At 40.0% G+C, this 23117-nt stretch overlaps 1 protein-coding gene across 13 annotated transcripts in view; it reads right to left on the reverse strand.

Moving 5' to 3' along the window:
* The window catches only part of syngap1b (synaptic Ras GTPase activating protein 1b), a 187051-nt gene that overhangs the window by 82483 nt on the left and 81451 nt on the right, over positions 1-23117 (reverse strand). The gene's annotated exons all lie outside the window — the stretch shown is intronic.

Consider the following 23117-nt stretch of genomic DNA (forward strand, 5'->3'; position numbering starts at 1 on the left):
TAGTCTCATATCAAAGCTCAAAAGATGATATTCTGCAGCTATTGCATAAATGTGGTTAAACTGATTTTACAAGGGTTTAAAGATGTAGTTTGTATTTTTTAAAGTGGGGTTGTAAGGGGCACTTATTTATATTCAGGATGTTACATATGGTAGATGTCAGTGGGCACGCTCCCAGTTTGGAGAAGCAGGCTGGAGTCCAACATGAAAGTTAAGCAATCTACTGCTGTGGATGGGGGTCAGCAACAAAACATATTTTAGCTGCCTGAAACAGTCCTAAAAAAAATTAATATTAGTTTAGACGTACGCTATGTTGAGAGTATTGTCAGTGCTTTACCTTAATGTCAGAAAGTCTTCTCTGGTGGGGAAGCTGTGAGATGCCTCAGTTCTCCATTTACACCATATTTATATATTTATATATATTTATAGTTTTTAAGATCTTTTTCCAGGTCTTTTTTGCCATTTTTGTTTTTTGACTTTCTATTTTTTTCTTCCTACTCTTTCTACTTCCTACTCTTTCTTTTTTTGTATAAAAAAGAAAGCTTTTTTCTTTTTTATACAAATTTTCAGGTAATTTTCATTTAGTTTTTACTAATTTCTAGCTGTTGTTGTTGTTGTAAGTGCCTTCTTCACATGTGTTTGAGAGAAAATTATTGCTGACCTCTCCACAGCAGTAGATTGCTTAGCTTGCATGTCTAATACCAGCATGCCTGTCCAAACTGGGGGTGTGCTGCCTGACATCTTCTGTCTATGGATAAGTACAGCCCCACTTCAAAAAATCTGAACTATACCTTTAACCTCCAACATATCCCTGATCATGCCATCTTCAAATAGTTTCCAGTCACCAGAGACTGCAGAAACAGGGTTTAGGGATTTCAACAAACATTTCAGCTGCTTAACCCCCCACGGTTTTCTTTCTCTCCTACTCTCCCGTTGTCTTTCCCTCTCCCTCCCTTTCTCTGTAGCTCTCACTCCCTCTCTCTCCAACACAGCCTGTCTGTCTGCTCTATAATTATTTCCATGGTTACCATTAAGGATGTGAAGCTAAGCCTGATGTACTATGGTAGTAATCTTTTCCTCTCTTCCGCCTGTTCCCTCTGTCCTCTCCTCTCATCTGTCGCTTCTTCTCCTTCTTGCTTCTTCCTCCTCTTATGCTGCGTTCAGTCTCTGCAGATTTTGCTCACGTACTCCTTTCTCACACTTTTTCAGTTGCTACATGCGCAATCTGCTTAAAACCAACAGTTAATTTGGAAGCTTACGCAGCTCCTGTACATGCATAAATTCAAACCCATGTAATCCATATGTAAGCAAGTAAACCTGTCCCATAAGCATTAATCGTACTGTTATGCTGCTGTAATTCTCAGTATGCATGGAAAGACACTGCAAAAGGCTTTTGGATCAGCGGCAAAAGGTGCATGAAAAACATCCACCCTGCTGAAGTGATCTTGAGCAAATCATAGGGCAGCGGAGTGGAAGGATTTATTATAGGCATCTGGAAATAAAAGTACCTTCATTTTTTGCATAAACACAATATGAGGTGACTGGCAGTTGGAGCACTCCCAAGGCTTAGATGGGCATGAATCATCAATATAAATGTTGAACAACTGTGCTAAAAAAATAGCTGGTTCTTTGATCAGAAGTAAAAGGCGCAAAACTGTATACATAAAACTCTCTGGGAAATGTGCTTATTTGCCTCCCTGCAGATTTATGCTTTCCATAGGCTGAACATGAAGACTTTGAAAGGACCAAAGTCTGACACCCTCTCACATCTAAAGGCAATGTGTCATAAGTCACAGTTTATATCCACAGACTATAACAGAGATGTATTCATGTTCTCCCTGGGTCCCATCCATGTTAACTGTCTATCGAGTTTGCCGCTTTCTGTTGGAGAAAGCACATTGACAGTTTTCACCCACTGAACATCACTATTTGCATGCAGACTAAAAACGTATAATATTAAACGTGTTTGTTTTTTACATCGACACAAAAAAGACTGAGTTTTATGACCTCTTCACAGCATATGATTTATATTCCAACATTGAAAATTTTGCTTACAATGGTGAGATCACCTGAAAAGTCATTTGGTGTGAGGCTGGCATAAAACAAAAAAAATTACTAAAGCCTATTGTCACTCCCAATTTGTCAAATACCGCTGCTTAGTCAGTGATGGCTGCATGAGAAACCAATGCAAAGAGGCGCCTTTCGCAGCACCATTATACACAACAGGTTTGCGTCAGTATGTCACAAGTGGATTGGTCCAACAAACCCCAGACTTTCACCTGGAAGTCGCTATTTGCTTCCTGTGGGAATGTTGAGCCAAATCATGATGTTTTTTTTTTACTAAACCTAACCACATGCTTTTGCTACACATTCAAATAAATGCAAAAACTAAGGCTACCCCCTTGAAAGTTGAAGGCTCGAACCATCAGTTGGAGCTCCTCAGCCAGCTGAAATTGTTTCATTTTTTTCTCAGCAGTGTACTTCAGGGGATGTTTTGATCCCCAGATTTTGCTGTGCAGTGAGTGCTCTTGACTTTCATGCTGCTTTTTTGCAGCTGCGGACATGCTACAGCGGCACTGAGGAAGAAAGAGACTGCACTGTAACATGGAGAAATGGTGAATTTACAGTTCAAAGTAAGTTAATAGGATACAGTCTTTGGCTTTTTTATATTAAGTGTAAGCAAAAAATGTTTTTGCACATTTGCTACCTGTCATTAGTGCAGTTACCTTGTTTAATATATGACATGAATGCTGCTTTCACAATGAATGTCCCACAGAGCAGGTTCAGACTTTAAAACTCTGTATGGAAAACAAAACAAATCGTTGAATATTCATACTGACGAGCCAAATCCGATTCGACTGGCATAGTTCTGAGTCGGGTACAGCCCTAGTAAAAACTGAGCATTTTTCTGACATAAACGTCTTTTGAAAAGACACAATGCATATTACAAGTGTAAATTAAAATACTTTCCTGGAATGTCAACAACAGATGCAGGAGGGTACCTGGTACATCATATATAGACGTGAAAGTCCACTGACATGCAGTGGTATTTGACAGAGGAGAAAAGAAGACTCCCAAGGAGCATTTCTGTAAGAAATGTCCATAACTGAACTAAAGACTTTTTCTCTTGGCAATGATGGCTGAGGCTCATGGATGCTGTAGTATTTAGGATCGTCTGCCATGAACAAACCATAACTTCTGAAAACAAAGTTTGAATGATTCAAACTAAAGGCCATACATCTATAGTATTATTACAGGAGACTCATGTGTTTCAATATGAAGGATCATAAAGAATATCAAAAGAAGAAAACTTTCGAATGGGATTTTCTTTTTAATGGGCTCGTCCTGCTTTGCAAACTTTGAGTGTATGAGCTCTGCTGAACTTGACCCTGCACGCACACCTGAAATTGAATTAGGTATCACATTATGACTGTGTTCAAAGGTTTAGTATCTTGTTAACATGATTCTTTAGCATGGATCTGAGTCCATTCTCCACTGTAGACTCAGAGCTGCAGGGTGCTTGCTTCTTTCCAATGAAAATTTCACACCATTTAGACCAGAGGAAGTCCAGCTGTGCAGACTGCAGGGTTTAACTATTTGTTCTTTTGCGTATTTAAATGGAATTATCAGAAATGATAGCATTATAAGAGGCTCATTTTGTCTCTGTGAGAGATTCGAGAGGTCTCTTGCTCTTCTGTCATGTCATATATTTCTGGGTAATACACATAGTAATTGCCATGACACCAAAGGCTGATTTGTTCTTTAAAAAAATAGTGTAAGTTCTGCACAAATATGCCTGGGGATGTACAGAAAATATGCAGCCTCTCTCTATGCTTAATTCTATACAGCCTATTAATTAGTTTGACTATTTAAAGCTCAGAATATGCTGCTTCTCATTCATTTGCTATGTCCAGTTACATTCAGCAGCTCTTTTAAATGTTGAGCTGAGGTAAAGGCACACTCACATCAGGATACTTTACTAGAAAAAAAACCCCATATGTTTATCCTTTAATTGTATTATGTTCCATGCTCAAACACAGCTGAATATTGCACCATAAGTCCATAAGCAGAAATTCTTAAAAAAAATAAATAAATTAAATCAGAGGTAAAGGGTAAAATGCTATTTCCACTGGTCTCTCTCTGGCCAGCAGGGGGAGCTGCAGCCTCCTCAGCAACCCTTAACAGGTGCCACGGCTGCCAAGAGTCATTATTTCACAAGAATAATTAATTTAGTATAATTTGTTTAAGATATCTTCTCTCAGACCCCATCAGTCATCCACTAACAACCAAGAGTGCAACTGCCAAGGAACCAGTGATTTCAACACAGGTCATAAAACATGTGACGAAAATGATCTCACGCTGCCTGTCTGCGTACCAGACCCTGACCAAGTCCCATCAGCTCCATCTCCAGTGGAACCACTGCAGAGCAGACACCAGCTTGTGTCAGCCTCCATGTTTCAGACGCGACGATAACGGGATGTTGGGGCTGACAGCTGAGGAAGGATCCAGAAGAGTTGTAACAGGAAACACACTGTGACAGCCAGACCCCTGAAGGGCTGGAGGAGAAAATGGCAAGATGGGAGGGGGCCGGGTGTTGCATTGTCAGAAGTGCCACAGAGAAAGTCTTGTATTTTGTGACGGGATGATGGATGGTTGAGCAAGGAGGACAGGCCTAGGCATGTGCACACTGCCACCTGGCTGGGCCTAATGCCAAAGCAGGATGACGATGAGGTGTAGAGGATGCCAATGTGGGATGCACTGGCATGTGAGCATGAGTATGTTTTCATTTTAACCTTTATTATGCCAGTGGGAACTTTCGGATTGATTAGGCAGCAGTCAGAGTTGTAAAGTCTATGTAACAAATAACTAATAAAAATTGCTAGTCACTAAAATATTACCTGACAGCTTAAGGCAAATTTTAAAAAATGGCATTCAGACAGTTTTCACTGCTCAATCCATCATGACTACAACACACTGATGTCAAGAACACTGTTTGTAGCTTTTCTAACTGGTAGGTCTGAACATATCCGAAAGTGGTTAAGGTATTTCAATCTAGATCAAGCAGCAACCGCAGAGGCTGAACTATGAAGCCAGTGTGAACGTGCCAAAAACTGTAGTTTTCATCAAATGGCCACTTGAGGCTGGCTCCAAAACAGAGTAAATCCCCATTGACCCCCATGTTAAAATGACCATCTTAAAAGCAGAAGTCTGTTTTTGTCATGTTAAGTGAAGCATAATCTACATAGAAAACAGTTTGAAAAGCGACAACCTCTGAGGCTGAAAAATGAAACCAATGCGAAAGTACCAAAAACTGCAGTTCCTTGAATGGCCACTTGAGGCTGGTGCCAAAACAATGTTTAGACCATAAAACCCCATGTTAAAGTGGCTTACTTTACAGCAGAAATAAACTCATTTAAAGCCTTTTACACAAAATGGTTTGGGTCTCCACAGCTAATTTGACATTGGGGGAAAAGTGGGGTACACCCTGGACAGGTAGGCAGACAATCACAGACACATAGCGACAGACGGCCATTCCCACCTCACATTCACACCTACGGCCGGTTTAGAGTCACCAGTTAACCTGACTATGTGCTTGGACTGCAGGAGAAAGCTGGAGAAACCCACACTGACACGTGGAGATGATACAAACGCTGCACATAAGGGCCTCCCTATCAAAGGTCAGAACCCCACCCAACCAGGGTTCAAACCCAGGACCCTCTGGCTGCGGGGCGACAGTGCACTACAGCACCACTGTGCTGCCATCTGACTTTAGTATGTGAACAATTAAACCACAATTCATCATATACAATTTTTCCAATTAATGGCCTTTTATTTCTGAAATAAGTTAGTCGTGAAATGTTTTAAATACTGAGTTTAGACTTTAAAAACCAAATGGGCAAGACGTGAGGTGAAGGGGTGGTTTTTGCAGGGCGATGCTGTAAAAATGTTGAAAATATATAAAAATCATAAAAATCAGTGGCTGATTCTAATGCCATTAAACTGGTGATTGGTATGATCAAGTCTAATGCCATTTTCCTGCAACATACTGCTTTAAATGCCGGCATTTCTGGACCAGTTTTAGCCATCCTCAGGATCACATCAACAATAGTCACTGTTTTTCATTATTTAGCCCTGAATTTCATATTTTTCTTCTGCCTTTCTGCAGTTACGAATCAGAGCATTTCCAAATAAAAGCCCACATTTTTAACCTTTAAAATACTGCCACCTGCCAATGGTGCACTGACCACCCACACAATCACATCTCTGCAGCTCTTGTTTTCTGCTATCCAGTTATTGCAAAGTCATTTGTGAATCATCAGAGCCTCGCCAACTACTGCTGTGCCAGGGGATGTGGAAGGATTTGAAGAGGTGACTATCAGATCCAACGGAGCCAAGTCCATCGTCAGGTACGTCTTTGTGGGAAGCAATCTTCCCAAATTGTCTTGGAGAGAACAATCTCCTCAAGGAAGTGATGTAATTCCGCACATGGACAGTTGATTGGACATCATCAGCTCAGACACAGGGCTGCGCTTTTTGTATGTTATGTGCTGCTTATGCATTAAGCCTTGGTCAAGTAACCAATAATGCATTCCCTGGCTGTTATCCAGTTGCTTTTTTCCTGGATATTATATTGTGTTGTTAGACATAAACTCAAAGAGTTCATGGAGGGCACAATGATGTATTTTCAAAAAAGCTTGACATTATACTGAGTGCAAATAAACCTTTCAACACAGTTCAAGCCAAAGATACATGCCTGGAGGCGTTTAAACTTGAAACTACTTGCAATGTGCTGGTCTGCAACATTCTGAAAACTTGCCAGTTTACAACAATGGGACTAGACGAGACGGCGTATCATCTTCAAAACAACAACTCTAAGTCCAGCTATGTAACTTCCTGCTTTTCAGGTTTATTTTGTGGATGTTTATAACCTATAGCATCTTAAAATAAGAATAGTGATAGTGACATACGACAGTTTCAATCCTAGTATCAGACGGGAACATTTTGAGCCTAAGACGAATCGTACTCATAAAGAATACGCTACAATAATTTAAATAACCTGTGCTGATTATCAGTCAAAGAGTATGATTGTGTGACATATGCAGCACAATACACTGCAAGGACGGAGACCAACATTGGTGTCAGAAGCCGCAGGAATGTAAATGAGAGGGACTCGGGCTCTTCGGGGATGGAGGCCTGCTGTCAGAGAATGCCACAGCAAGCGAACACTCTGTCTACTTACAGTTTGTAACTGACTTGGACGGCTGATTTTGCTACAAGCCTATTGGCTGTCGAAACAGGTGACTTATGTTCTAAAACCAGCCACTGGTGACTTGACAGGCTGAGTCTCAGGTGACACCACCAGTCGCTGCAACTTTTCTCTGCAACGCTCTAAGGGCTCATTTATACTCCCTTTACATACGAAAATAGGTAAGTCTGTTAAAAACTTTGCAAGCTGCCTTCATACTTTCATGCAGAGGAAGCGGTGTAGATGGCGCTGGTCTGTGACGCCTTTAATTCAATTTTATTTCGACATGTGGACGTGGAATTCTTTTCACTATTTTACAGATTCATTCCATTTTACCATTTTTTAAAAAGTTTTTGTTGTCTTGAATCCCCAAAGAAAGCAGCTCAGCCTTGCAGCCAACTGTTCCCAGTGGCCACTTGCCGTATTGCAGGAGAAAAAATGCCCTGCAGCCCAAAAAGCATTTTCCCTGTAGGCCGAAATTGTAAAAGACACGTCTGTAAAACTGTTGACAGGACACCTTGAAATTTTGAGCCACAGTGGTTTTATATTTGTAAAGTGTCCCTCAAGATAAAAAAAGCGATTTAAAAATCTTTGATGTCATCACAATGTAAAGTCAATGAGCCGAGCAGGAACTTGCAGGCGGGGCCAGCGGGAGAAACACAACTGAGCAAATTCAGTGGGCCACATACAAGGGAAGTAAACCTGGAGGCTAGAAACTTTTTTTGGGATATGCAGCAGGCAAGCAATTTCACTGGAATGAATAGGTGCCATCTTTGCAACCGGGAGGCATTTTTAAAATCTACGGTTGTCCCCTATGCCTCTATCTTGCTTAAAATATGCTACACACCCCCTGCAATCTCCAGTGGTGCTGTTTAGTTTCACCCGTACCCATAATCTCTCAGAAAAATGTGTCCAGATAGGGACAAAGTAAACACGTAGTACAGACAAAAGACTCTGTATACATATCTAACGCTGAGCATAAATGAGCATTAAAACACATTTGTCTAGTTATGAATCTTTGGTCTAAACTTGGCTTAACCTCTGATTACTGAGACAAGCCGGAAATGAATAAGGCAGCAGATTAATAGTGTCTTTCCACACATCAACTGCAAATTTCATTTAAGTCTGTTGTTATGCAGGGAAACAGATAAAAAAGCTGGACCTGTGCATCTTAACTGATGTCATGCACCACACAGTGGAGTTTTAAGGACACTGAGATTGTTATGAAGTTTGTTCTATCCAACAAAACTTGCAAATAATGTTTATTTAAGAGGTATCAATCACAAACAAGACATTTTTGGATTCTGTATGTCCTAAACACACACACACACACAAACTCTGAGCATGGACATATGTTAAACCTGCACGGCAACATGAACATATTGGTGGCTTTGTCACATCCACCTACACATGTATGACAAAGAACTACTTGTACCAACAGTGCTGCACCTGCTGCACAAAACATGGCTCATACATACTGAGTTTCCCTGATGCCACAACACCACCAGGTAAGACAACAAACATGTAAACAAGTGATGCATATTGAAATATATATTTTATATCAGAAGTGCATGTGGCTGACATACTAGAAGCAAATGTGCTTACAGAACTGAGCACTAAACTTGGGTGTCTGTATTGAAGAGTGAGGCTGAGCAAACACAAAGACACACACACACACACACACACACACACACACACACACACACACACACACACACACACACACACACACACACACACACACACACACACACAGCCACATCTTACTCCAGGGTGAAGAAGACTGTGTGCATCAGCATAGAACAGCACAGAGCCTTGAGGTGACAGCGATACACGGAGCTGGTGTTGGCCTGACAACACCAGCCTTCCTCTCTCTCTCTCTTACATTGTCTCAGAGTCGTCACTCCTTCTCTCTCCCTCTCTCTTCTTCCTCTAGCTCCTCCCTCCCTCTTTCCGCCCCCCTGTCTCTCTCCTCCCAAGCTGCATTACACTGCTGTGCTCAGATATTCAATTAAAAGGCTGTTGAGTACAAACTGAAAAGCCCCACACACACACACACACACACACACACACACACACACACACACACACACACACACACACACACACACACACACACACACACACACACACACACACACAGATCACCAGGGAAGAGAGTGGAAGGGAGATGCAGACTAATATCACACACCAGTAGGTGCAAAGGGATGGGGAGATCTTGAGATATTTGTCATTGAGATACAATTGGATTTATGTATGAATTGTACGCGGCTGCAGATTTTATCAAGCTCATTCCACAGAGTTCTCTTATTCTTAATTTGCTTTATGGTGAACACAAAGAACGGCACTTACAATAGGACTGTTTTATTTTTTTCTTTTGGACGAATGCCCTGTAATGAATCAAACAAAGACTAAATGGTATTGACACACCGTTATGTGAAATGTTATGTCTATTATATCCTCCGAGTTGCATTGAATTCTGAGATGAATTCAAAGAGTATTTGTCTTCTCTTAAAATCTGGAAGCAAGCTTGGGTTGGTATTTATCTCATTCATCCACTGTAATCTGTCAGAGCCTACTAACACTCATTTTAGGATGCATGACACTAGGCCTCATGCAGCAACATTCTTTTAATTATATGGTAAGAGAAAATATGGGAGAAGTCAACTCCAGTACATATACATAGAGAGGCTGGAACCGTTGAATGTTTTTGCATGAAAAATGACTGACATAATATAATAAAAAGTTGCCAAATAATAATCTAATAATCAACTAATTGTTTCAGCTTAACTTGTATATTTTCATAGTGTAGGTTTGTACAAAAAAATCTTAATTTGTAAAGTAGTTTATAAAAGTTATGGAGTAAAAAGTACAATATTTCCCTCTTAAGTGGAATAAAAGCATAAAGTGGCCAGAGATTAAAATACTCAAGTAACTTTAAAGTAACCTCAAATATGTACCTAAGTACAGTATTTCAGTAAATATACTTAGTTACTGGGGATACACGATAATTATCGGATGGAGAATTATCGCCCGATAATGGGACTCACAATAATTCTGCTAATAACATTTTCGCTCCTCCAGTACTACACAGACTGCATTATGCTGCGTGTCAAACTGTTGCGCTGCTAGATCAGTCCAAAACATGTCAGCAGCAGAGTTTCCCCCATCGTTTCTTTTTCTTTTTTTAACTCTTTCCCCGCCATTGACGAGATTTTCCTTCAATCGATGTTTTCACTGCTTAGGGGACACTGTTACGGATGTTATGCAATAAAACACCATTTCCATGTCCAAAAACAAATGAACAAGACCATTAAAGTTCCCATGGCGACGGGAGGAAAGGACTACTAATGTGCTGACTATTTAGCGTCTTTTTGGAACCGTGCTGACGTCTCATTCCCTGCTGGTGTCTCCGCTGGTGTCCCTGAATATCCGCTCCGCTCTCATTCTCTGCCAGTGTCCGCTCCGCTTTCATCCTCCGCCGGTGTCTCCGAATTTCTGCTCTGCTGTCATCCTCCTTCCATGTCTCCGAATGTCAGCTCTGCTCTCATCCTCCGCTCTGCTGTCATCCTCGGCACATTCTCCATCGGTGTCTTCGCTGGTGTCCTCTCCGTTCTCATTCTCCTCCGGTGTCCCCGAATGTCCGCGCCAGTCTCATTCTCCGTCACAGTCTCCGCCGGTGTCCACTTCGCCCTCATTTTTCGCCAGTGGAAAATGTTCAACATTTATATGCTCCTCAAATATCAATCTATTTTTCCTTGTGTTGGACAACAATTTGTGGTCTGTGAAAACTCCATTATCTTGGTACTTGTTAAATTTTCTCTTATTTAGGAGAAAAGCAAAAGTATAAAAACCTTAGTAAATCCCAAAAATCAGAGGGTACTAACAAAACAAGATAAGAGAATAAATAAGAGAAAATTTGTTCGTATATTGTGTCTTGCATGAGGCCCATTGTTCCTCCAGCAAGCTAAAGAAAATGAGGCACAAATCCTTTTTCTGCAGTGCCCACTCCTCTAAACAAGCTTGCAGAGACAATCAAAGTCCAAAGACACCTTTCTCAGTACAGCCAACAGCCTCCCTTAACTACCACTCTGAAGATGCTTTTCTCTGCTTTGGAGTTTACTTATTTCTCTGGCAGCCTGCCCTGGTATTGACCCACAGCCGGTCCGTTCATTATGCAGAGTTAGGCAACTGTCTAAAGGGCAGCAAAAGCCAGGTGTTACCTACAGAAGCAGCTGCCTCCTTTTTGATCTCAGAGACTTTGGTAAAAAATACTTCACAGGGATAGTTTAGTCCACAAAAGCTCAAGGTGATTAGTTGACTGTGCTACCAGCAGCATTTTGTGTTTTCTGAAAAATGAAAAGTGCAATACACAACCTTTTTCTGACCCAGAATGATCAGGATTCATCTGTAGGAGTTTGATAAGGTAAATATATATCAATTCATTGTTAATTCAAAGTGTGCACTCACAGCAAGGTGCAGACCTGTGAGTACATAAAAGAAATGCAAAAATCCTCTTCCTCATGCATATTTGTATTCTTCAACATGTTTTCGGCTATACAGATGAATGCGGGAGGAAAGCATTGGGGAGCACAATGGAGAAATCTTCTTTTTGTGCAAAACAGCACAAACGGTCTTTATGTATGTGCAATCATACATGGCGAATCATCAGGAGAAAACTCTTTCCTAAAAGAAGCAAACTTTCCTTTACTATGTCCAGCTGTTCATTTCATCTGCAGGCTGCAAACATCTGTTTTGATAACGAATAATTCATCAGAGAAGTTGCTTTGCCTGCGAGGAAAATATAAAATCCTGGCTGAGTTAATACGTAATGCAGCTTTGCCTTGATTTCCCTCTCTTGTTCCATTCGCTTTTTTTTTTCATTCATAAATTATCACTTCCAAATTTACTAGCGCCGTAGGGCATGATTTGTGATGCGACTGATTAGTGTCTCACTCTGACAGTTAATAATATGCCTCAATGGAAAACTGCCTGGTTTGAGAGTCTGAAATGATCAAACAACAAAAGGGAGAAAGGAGAAATAAATTAACACCGGTAAGTTGCTAAATCCTTGACAGGTTTGGCCATGAGTGTTGAATTTGTCTTCCGGACACTCTGGAAAGTACAGACTCAAACTATTATTTAGTGCCTTATGGAGGTATTTCATTTCAAATTTTCTATTCACCTGACAAAAAACAGCCACTTGAGCCAACTTACACATACCACACACTAGACGACTTTGGAAAGGCTTAATAAAACTAAAGTCTGACATCCGCTCAAAAAACAAAAACAATGTGAGATTTTAGTCACACACTGTTCAATTTGGCAAAGACTGGGGTTCTTGCAGGGTCACTATTTCCAAGACAACAACTACATTTCTTTTCAGATTAATTCCCATCCTGCACTTGGTGGAATATATTACACCAAAGTCCCTTTAAGAAATATGACATATAAACATATCATATGTATCCGCAAAAACATCTAACTCTGCAAACACAAGATATAAGGCGTTATATGCTGACAGTATACTGTATGCATGAACCAAGATGGAGAACTTATGGTAATATTATGAACGTTTAATCTTATTGGAACTTCAGGACCAGAAAAAGACTAATGTAAGACAGTTTCCACCGTATGACCACCTTACGCCAAACAACCAGGTGCACATATCAACCGAGATAATTCTCTCATAATTTCACTTGACGCTGAATATTTGTCTGCGACAGTAAAAATGCTTGAAAAGGCCAGCATTAGAAACATGACTTATTCTCACTTTTTAGTGAACATAGTCAACTCATATTGAGTTTCTCATTGTTTAAGGGAAAATTTTGCTTTTCTAACATGCTTCCACAGAGAGCAGTTAACATATTGATTTATTGAATGATTGATTTGGGACCACTTTTAACAAAAGCAACACTATATGAAAATATACACTTACAAACTCTTATGCAGCTTGTGCAAGATAATTCAAGTTTTCGTTTGCTCAGAACTTCCCATGCAATTGCATTTTCACTAAAAGCTTACTATTTAAAACTGGACTGAAAGTGAAATGAATCTATGCGCTCCTCAAAGCCAGACTCCAATACTTTAGTTTTTTTTAATGAAAACACAAGTGTTGTAGATGTCACATTTAACACTCACTGAATTATTATTGGCCCCAAGGAGTTGTGGTGGACATTTATCAATCTGCTCCTGTGGAGGTTGAATGTGCATAGATGCAAGTCACCCTGTGTACAGATTAATGTCATCAACTGTTTGTTGCTGTGTCATAATGTTTGTGCTTTATGTGTTTTACTAGGTTTTTACACTTGCAACAAAAATTGCCCTCTGGGACAAATAATGAATTGAATGAATTGAAATGAAATGAATTGAATTGAATTGTGTTTTGGAAGAGCATATGACTGGATAAATGAGACTTGGATTATACTGCACGAGTTGTGTGAGGGTTTGTAAACAGATGTTTGATATAATTTTCCTGCTTTTAAACGTTGTCCCCAATCAATAAATCAATGTGTTCACTGTTTTGCATTAAGGCATGTGAGAAAAACATTGTTTTCTTCATGAATTCAGGGCAACACCACCTAACTAACTGATATACAAATGAAAAGGTATCCCTTTAAAACTCTCCATGCACCCCTCTTTTCGTAGTTTGAAGAAAACACATTTGATGTAAACTTGCTGTATTTCTTTAATTCATGTTAAGACATAATTGTATGCTCTCAGCATCAATGAATAATGAATAATGAACATCATGCTAGCCTCTATGATGGTTCCTATAAAATTCAGGCCTTACCCTGTTACACACACTGTATAGTTCAACAAGGTCACTGTGAGCAGCCTTGCATGTTGCCTTTGTACTAAGTTTTGTGAAAAAGTGTCTCCAACTGCAGCGACCACAGCTGAAAGGTCATTGTGTCAAATGAAGAACTGACTCTTCAAACTGAGAATATGTAAAACATCTAATCTAATATAATGCCATAATAAATCTGATGTGTGCCAGTTTGACTGAACAATTTTTGATTAAATTTAATTTCAAAAATAAATTGAACTTGTTTTCTCTCATTTTAAAACTCATGAGACGACTTTAAACTTATTAGTCAACTTTTAAGGCAGCAGGGAAAGTTGAGCCTAAAATGTTTTAAAATATAGCACATCTGCCATAAGGTTGTGTGTGTGTGTGTGTGTGTGTGTGTGTGTGTGTGTGTGCGCTTTTACTTTGAAATACAGTAACCTCCCCCGTCATTGTCTGTCTTTTGAACAACAGCTTACTAAATTTAAAACACTCCCTCATCAGAGTCCCTTGGCAAAGCTTTGAGCCGTGCAATTATTTCATCTACATCACTTTATTGCATTGTAATTAAAACAACAAAGTTTCCTTTGGTGACAGACTGACAACCAAGAATTAATTAATAAAGCTAGACCTGGCTCTCAGCATAGGGAAAAGATGGTTATTTATTAGCGATCTATTAGATATATTGCATTATATATATTTAATGTATAATCATTCCGGTTATTATTCTTCCATACTCAATAATGTTTTAGAAATTGACTTTAATATGACACAGTGGATTTCACATTAATGTACCATTAAAGTAATAAATTGGAAAAAGTGATGACACTCAAGACAAGACCCAATCTAAAACTTGGCAGATGATTATTCCTTTTTCATCTTATCCCAAACTTCTGAGTCTCTTGGCTGAGAGAACAGTCCAAATTAACATCTACAGTGACACCATTTAAACAGTGACTTTCCACTGACATCTCCATTCACAAACTCTCTAAAGCGAGCGGTACTGTAACTGCAGTCTTCATTGCTGATCACCTTGTCTTGGCCGTTTCTCCTCTGCTTCCTCGAGTCTATTTTTACTCTTTTGTCAAGGCGGATGTGTTGCCAACTCGCCAGCCGCTCCGTCAAGGTTGCTGCACCTTGGTTTCTTTGTGCATCTCTACATCTACTTTATTGTGCCACCACAGCGCTAACATTCCTGCTTTTATGAAGCTGTTCATGATTCACACCTGGGTGGCTGATGCATCGCTCGGAGCTGGCAGGAAGCTAAAGGTTACAAAAGTGCTTCGGGCTTATATATGGAGGGCTGCTTGTTTGTGTGGAGGCTAGAGGATAAACAAACATAAATTAAGGTGACATTTTACAGGCATCTTTTCTTGACCGGTGTCCAGAGCTTCTCTGTTTGAGTTGTCTTCATGCAGGACCACATCAAATCAAATGTAGATTAAAACTGATGTTCTGACAAGAGTGTCTCAAAGGGGTTCACTTTACTAAATCCAAGAGACAAGATGGTTTTGCTCACACAAAAAGGCAGACTTCTCTCATTTTTAGCCACACTCACGTCACACTGGTCAGCTTTCAAAAAATATCTCAACAGCTAATGACGTCCAGAGGATAAATCATCATGAACATGGTCTACACTTTTCATCTAGCACCACCAGCAGGTCAAAGTGTTCAGTCATCTGACTCACCGGATGAAAATGGTGGCCATAAACCTGCCATTAGCTAAGTATTTAAGCTGATATCCTCCCCCCTTTTTCGCTACCTGTGTTTTAACATTTTCAGAATCCTCTTTGATACGGGAAACAACAACAACCTCCGAGCCAACAACCTACACGCTGAAAATGGCAAGTTTTGTGGAAGAATTGGATTGTGCAACAAGGCATGCCTGGTTTATTCCTTCACTGAATTGTTGAAGAAGAACGCGCAACAGAAAAGCCCAGACTCCGTCCTGCAGGACTCTCATGCTCAGTGTTGATCTGTTTTCTGACATGGCCAGTCGGTGTTGATTTGTGATTTGTTGATTTGTCTTTTAACCCTGGCAGCGGTGATATTGACGCCACCCATGTACCAATTTGTTTCCCTTCACACAAGGTTTCTGTGATAATATCATAAAAATGTTCTCCAAAAAACACATACTTCTAGGAAACCATCTAGAGTTTTAATAGGATTAGTGACTTTTTTTTAGAGCTTTAAATGTTGTCATGCTTCATCTTTAGGGCATAGATGTTAAATCATGTTTGTCATGTTTTTTGTAATCACTAAAAGGAAAATTACAAAGTCGACATACATCTGTTAATGTTTTTTGTGGCATTTTCTTTTGTGGAGCATTAGCCGTTTTAATGACAGTGCTCACCCCCCCATAGGCAAATGTTTAACTAAAGCAAGTTCCCCTCTGACATGATTTTGGAGTGACAGGGTCGCAGAATTCTGGGCTTAGCACCACCCAAGATAACTGTGATTGGTTTAAAGAAATACAAACAAGAGAGGGAGTTTTCCCCATATAGCAGAATCATTTAAAGCGTTGTTTTCACTTACCCAGTGAAATATCTCAAAATCTACCAAATGGATTGGCACACACACAGTTCTCAGCTCGCCCCTTATTAAGCAGGAAGTTACATCAGCCATTATATTTGCCAAGTGTTTTACTTTCTTGTGGAAATATTGTTTTGGACAAAAAATCTCCCACACTTGCTTCATTTCTCATTCAAACACTCCTTTTGCTGAGCTGATGACATTAGGCGATTTAGCCAATATAAAGCCTTTCTCTTACGGTATGGATAAAATGTTTGCAGTTCTTGTAGTGTCTACTCTTTAATCTAAAGACAGAAACACTTTCTTTTGCACTACATTTTCTTTTCCAGACATCCAACACGCATGAGAACTGCCCAGCATCAGATCTTATTGTCAGCACTTTGTCTAAACCAGAGAAACTAAATGTGACAGGGCCTAATTTACATGTTTAATCCTACTAAATACCTGCTAAACTGACAAATTGTGGTGACACAAAATTTTGCAAGCCCCGATTGTAATTTGCCGCAAATATACCCCTTTGTTTTGTTATGCAAATTTAGTGCACATTAATTTCAGCTCTCATTTCCATTTGACACTCGCATTTTAGAGGTTGTGAACAAATAATACCTTTCCCTCATTTTGCAAAAAAAAAAAAGATTGTAGCAAACAAGTTGACAGCAGTTGCCATGCAACATGTTACTATTCAACAGAAAAAACTGTACTGACACCAAATAGCTTCTAATGGTGTCATTATACAGGTTGGAGTGATATCAGGCAGCAGTCGAGAGAGGCTCGTTGATATTGCATGTATACATTTCAAACCTATTCACATACTTTTTATGTACTGCACTCAGACCTCTCTCAAAATTAGCTAACGTGCACTCTGCAGGTTTGAATATGTGTAAAAAGCAAGAAATTCTGGTTTAAATGTACGCCAGTGAATGAGACACACTCCCATCTGCAGCGACTGTTGAGATGAGCCTGAACGTAACACTTCACCCCAAAACTCTGCCTGAAGAGCTGTGAAGTGCCCAGTAGTAAAGAAAAAAATGGTTGTTCTGGGCATCTGCCAGGTGTGAATGTGTGGAGCTCTGTGTGAAGCGGGTTGTCACTGAGCACATGCACTCGGCTAAAATTGAAAAAGAAGAAAAACTGCAGTGGGAAAATGACTGTCATGTTGTCTGGAGGTGATACCGGTGAGTGTTTGATGCTGACTTGTTAGGAGTCCTGGGGGAGTTTAAACATATTAACCAGCTGTATGAAGCCGTTTATTTCCCAGAGGGATGTATTTCGATGTGCCTGATCTCCATAATGCCACCTCAGGGGAAATCAAATGAGGTGATGTGGTTTGATGTGGCATATGTGCAGGCATGACCGTCTGTCTGTCTGTGTCTGATTTGATGTAAATCTCACTGCAAGTGTCATGAGGACATTAAGACTTTTTTTGATGCCAGTTGGAAAGTATAAGCAGACCAAATAAAAATAAGAATTATACGAATACCATCTGAATTTTAAGACTAATTCTGGTTTATTACAACTTGGGGCTTATTTTTGCAGTAGTAGCCATCATTTCTATCAGTTATGACAAAACTGTGCTCACAAAAGAAACTGCGGAGATTTGGGAACGCAGCAACATCACAAGTGTGTCAAGGCAAAAAAGTTAAAAAAACACACAGTGTTTTCAAACAATTTGAAAAGTTGTAAACAAACAGTTAAACCAGATTTTTTAAACTACTTTGTATGTTAAACTAAGAGTTAACATACCTAAAATATTTGTGAAAATTCTTTGTTGAAAATTGTCAAAAGTGTGTCTGTCTAATGAACATCAATGACAGCAGGTGGTGTTCACGTGACACTGACTGAAACTGGTGGAGGCCAGTCAGCACTGGTTGCGTATTAGTAATTGTATTAATAATCAGAGTTGTGTTTCCCACATTTCGTAAGATTTAGGGGGATTTAAGGCCTTTGCACAGTGAGTCCATTTTTATGGTCCGAAACTGTCTAAAAATGAACACATTTGCACACTAAGTCTAAGTCTAAAACTTTTGTCTGTCATTTAGGTTTTCGGAGCAGTTTCACGTTTTTTTCTGTCTTCGCCGTTTGACTATAGAGCAGTAAAGTAAATGAGGGTCAGTCCTTCATAAGTGCTGTTAGATTGTTTAATATATAACATGAATGCCGCTGTCACACTAAACGTCCCCATTAAAACTCTTAAAAAAATGTTCAATATTCATATTGATCGGCCAGATCTGATTCAGCTGACATAATTGTGAACTGGGTACAGCCCTATTTGGCGATGTTTCACTGAGGGGTAAGGGGTGATATATCTAAGCACTGGTTAAATACAGGGAAGTCTACCACAGTTCATTGACACATACCCACATTGTTTTAATAAAAAACTAATTAAAAATCACCAAAGTATCCCTTTATTAACAATTATGTGGGCTTATAATTATGATTTCTGTTTTTCTCAAACCCCTTGGCAACTGCAATGGTTCCCCTTGGGTTACACGCACCCTTAGTGGGGAATCACTGGTGTAGATCATTAGTATTTCATTTATCATTCAGTATCAATGATAAACTGTGAAGATCAATGAGCAAAGTCTTGCGATGTAACTGTCAGCATCCCTCAGCACCGACGCCACCATGACACATTCCTCCAACGTTTACAGAAAACTAATGAATGCAGATACTATAGATGATACTATATAGATATATGGACTCTTTACAGTAATGCTGTATGCAGCCGAAACATATCAAACACTCAGAGAAGACAGGCTGACTGGTCTGAAATCATCTGTTTCAAACACCTTGAAGAAGAGTAGCGTTTGGTGAGTGACCCTTTCACAGAGGCTTTAAATCCTCTCATCGCTGCATGGCAGTTAGAAGCAGTCCCAATGGACTGGAGCGCCGGCGGGATGTTCACAGTGTGTATGTGTGTGTGTGTGTGTAAGCTGACTACCACACCTGAAGCTGACTAAGAACTGCAGTGTTGGAGAGCTAAAGACCCTCATGTGCGCTGAGCTGGTGGCCGGCTGTCACTCAAACCGAGGCCACGCTTGCTCGCTTTCTTTTGCTATTTTTCACTTCATGCATGTTGTTAGGGTATGATAATATAGCTGTCCGTTATATCACACCAACCCACGGGGTATATCACTCAGAAAGACATTTCATGTTACATAATCATTCCATTTACATATCGTTTTGCATAAAAATCTTAACGCATGGTGTTGTTAAGAGTGCCCTGCCATATTATCTCAAAATGCCAGCTGTGAGCAAACACGTTCGAGAGAGAAGTGAAGGAGATCTGATTGTCAGCCAGGTGGTGAGGAGGTTCAGTCTGAAATATCGCTCTTCTTCTTTAGCTGTTTTCTAATAATGTCAGAAAAACTTGATATCTCTCCATCTGACTGACTGCAGCCACCCACCCAAACACCGGAGGAGGACTGATATTCGCTGGTCCACCCGACTCTCTCATCTCAACCCGGAGAGACCTTGGATGTTCAAATGTAAAGCTCTGCCCTCGCAATGTTGTTAAACAGTATACGATTCTGAGTTTTTCGGCTTTGATGCTCAGGTGAATAAAGTTGTTGGGTAATGTTTTCCACAGCTAAGAAAAACATCTACAATGAAGCGCTTTTCATCCTCTGCAGACCTTGAAAGAGGGCTGGCTTCATTTTCACTTGATTAGACTACAACTATCCTACAGCCACTGTGGCATCAGCGAACGCCTGCTTAGTTAAAAACAGTCTAAAAAGCTGCATAGCTTCAGTTCAGTTTGGTCTTATTTTCAGGTACACAAATAGTGAAAGGCTACAGGCACACAGTGGTGTAATGTAAAGAGGTAATAATACTTTCTTACGATGCTTAAGTATTTTTGGGAGTATCTGTACTTCAGTTTTTATATTTTGATCAACTCTCATGGCCATAACAGAAATGGCTGGGGTATTTATTGCAACCTTAATCTAAACAAAAAATGCAAATATTTAACACATTTTGTTTCAAGTTTTAAGGTACAGCTGTCAGTGTTAATTGCATTAATTGTGATGCAATTAAGGTCCAAAGTTACAGTTAATTTTTTTTATTGTGTTAATCGCCGGAGTGATGATACTGGTATTTGAAACTAGAAGGCCTAAAGAATCCAGTGATATCAACCATATCATGCTTTGCAGGAAATGGACAAAATAATGCTCCAAAGTTAGGCTGAATTTTGGTGATGGAAAAATGGAAAAGGCCATTTCTTTATATTCCAACAAATCCTGGGACCTGCAGTTTATTTTTTGAACCGCAGCAAGATTTTGTTGAGTCCCGCAGGACACATGGGATTCAAATCCCAATGCCACAAACACACACACAGTAAAAGCTGAAGGTAATTGCTTGGGTAGGATTGTATCATATATTAACACTTTGGTACTTTTGCTTTGATTTCAGGTCTCTAACCTGGAGAGAGTCTGTGGTGACAAAGTTTGAGAGCAGGAAAAAAATAAAAATAAAATACTACACAATACAAAGGTACTGTGATTCTTTCTGACAATTATGTGAAGAGTCTTAAGGTACACAAAGTATTTGTTTTGATTTAACTCTGTCGAACACAACCAATCCGGGGATAAACTTCCAACAACTTCCAAGAACCAACTCTCAAGATTTCTAGTATGCTAATGAGCCTTTGTTTGGAAAAGCTAAAACATGCAACTCAGTAAAATATTCAGTACGTATAAAACAGTTCAGCAAAGTGCAGCAATACTCAGACTGTCTATTGATCCAACCCAGTGGAGATGCAGCTTCGCACAGTGCCGCACTGGTTTTGAGGAGGCCTCTGTGTCCACGTCCATCAAAAGCCGAACACAACAGTGTAGCAAACCATTTGCATTCATCCGCCGTTTCAAAGGCAAGACAGGCAGATGATTCAGCAAATCTCTCTAAACACAAGCCCCACGCTTCCTGGGGCCAGATTTTCACTTTTCCCAGGGACTGAATCGCAAGGTTTATAAACTGTCACCCTGCACAGTAACACAGCTCCTCCAGCTCACACTGACGTTAAACGCTTCCATTGTCATAACACTCTAAATGAACTCTTATCGCTGAGCTCAAGACACCAAAGCAGCTAATTATGCTGGTCTATATCACAAGGCGATAGACTGTACATTCATTTCTGAATCCAGCTTTTTTTCAACATACACTTTAGCGTTAAAAAAGGCGGTAAAATATCTTTCACAATGTCTCTTTGTGAATTTTCATGAGCCTACTTAATAAATTAATCAGGATTCCCAGATTCTTGGAAATCAGAGTGATAATGTAAAAACTACACTTACAGTCTGACAGCTTGCCAGCCCTCACTAAGACCCTTAAAATCTGCAGCAGCAGGCTCAGATCTGGTTGGCTGATCTCTCTCGTATTGAAGGAACAAGACAAGAATGTGCAGGTTGCTGGTTGGAGTAATCTTACTGCACATTAAGGTTACAGACACAAAAGGTGGTCAGCTGTTGGTCAATGTCAGGCCGCCATTGAGCTCTTATTGAGTATATTGAATCGTGTCTGAGATGGCGGAGGTCACTGGTGAATGAAATCACTCTGACTGGCAGCTCAACGTGAGAGGGGGGGGGGGCCTGAGGGAGTGAGGGGGTTTTCCACACATTCATTTATTTGTTGATTAAAAAAAGATCTAAAAATCTGCCACCACACATTGAGTATATATATATACTGTATATATATATATACCATTTAGTTATTCATTCAGCAGAATGTCATGCCAGTGAAAGCGAAACTTAACCGCTCATTCTGTATTCGCCTCTACAATAGCTGCTCCTCTCATCCATCAATCTCATCACCTCCGAATGAATCGACGGATCAGTTACGCACCCTGCAACTCAAAATCCTAATAGGCTATTCTCAGAAACGGGTAGTACGTTTCCTTACGAAAACCCAAATTTGTGCATATCCCTCGTATTTTAAAAGGCAGCGATCACGTGACCAATGTGCTGACGGGAGCAGACAACCGGGCAGACTTTCCCATGGTGACGTGTGTAGTACCATGTGAATTTCAGTGTACTTTGTTTCATTTTAAGGTACGTCCTCACAACGTTTCTTTTCCAAAACCTAATCATAGTAACTATTTAAGCCTAAACCTAACCTCCGTGACTGTGCGCTAGTTATGTAACTTTATGTCAAGGATGTAACGCCATTCATGGGGCGCTAATCAGTATGATATCATATGAAGTGCTATGCATGCATTTTGTAGGATATCATACCAACTGCTCTATGACAATATGTTGCTCCTAAAACTGCCGCTGGGGAAAAAAAGGGCTCATGACATGTGCACAGACCCACAAAAATGCCTGAATTTTGAGTGTCAACACAGTATGATAAAAACCAGCCATCCCACGTAGATTGAAATTCTGAGGGAAACACTGGTGTGAGATCAAGACAAGCTTGTTATATTAGCTGAGGTTATAGATTATAGTTTTTTTTAGCCATTGAGATCTTTAGCAGAAACAGTTCGTAATTGTGTTATTGTTAAATACCCTTTGTTCGGTTGCTAACTGGCTAACTAGTGTCTTGACCACCTCTCACACA

This window comes from Plectropomus leopardus, chromosome 11 (genome assembly GCF_026936395.1).
Source record: "Plectropomus leopardus strain MGB_pleo_1.0 chromosome 11, ASM2693639v1, whole genome shotgun sequence".
NCBI lineage: Eukaryota > Metazoa > Chordata > Actinopteri > Perciformes > Serranidae > Plectropomus > Plectropomus leopardus.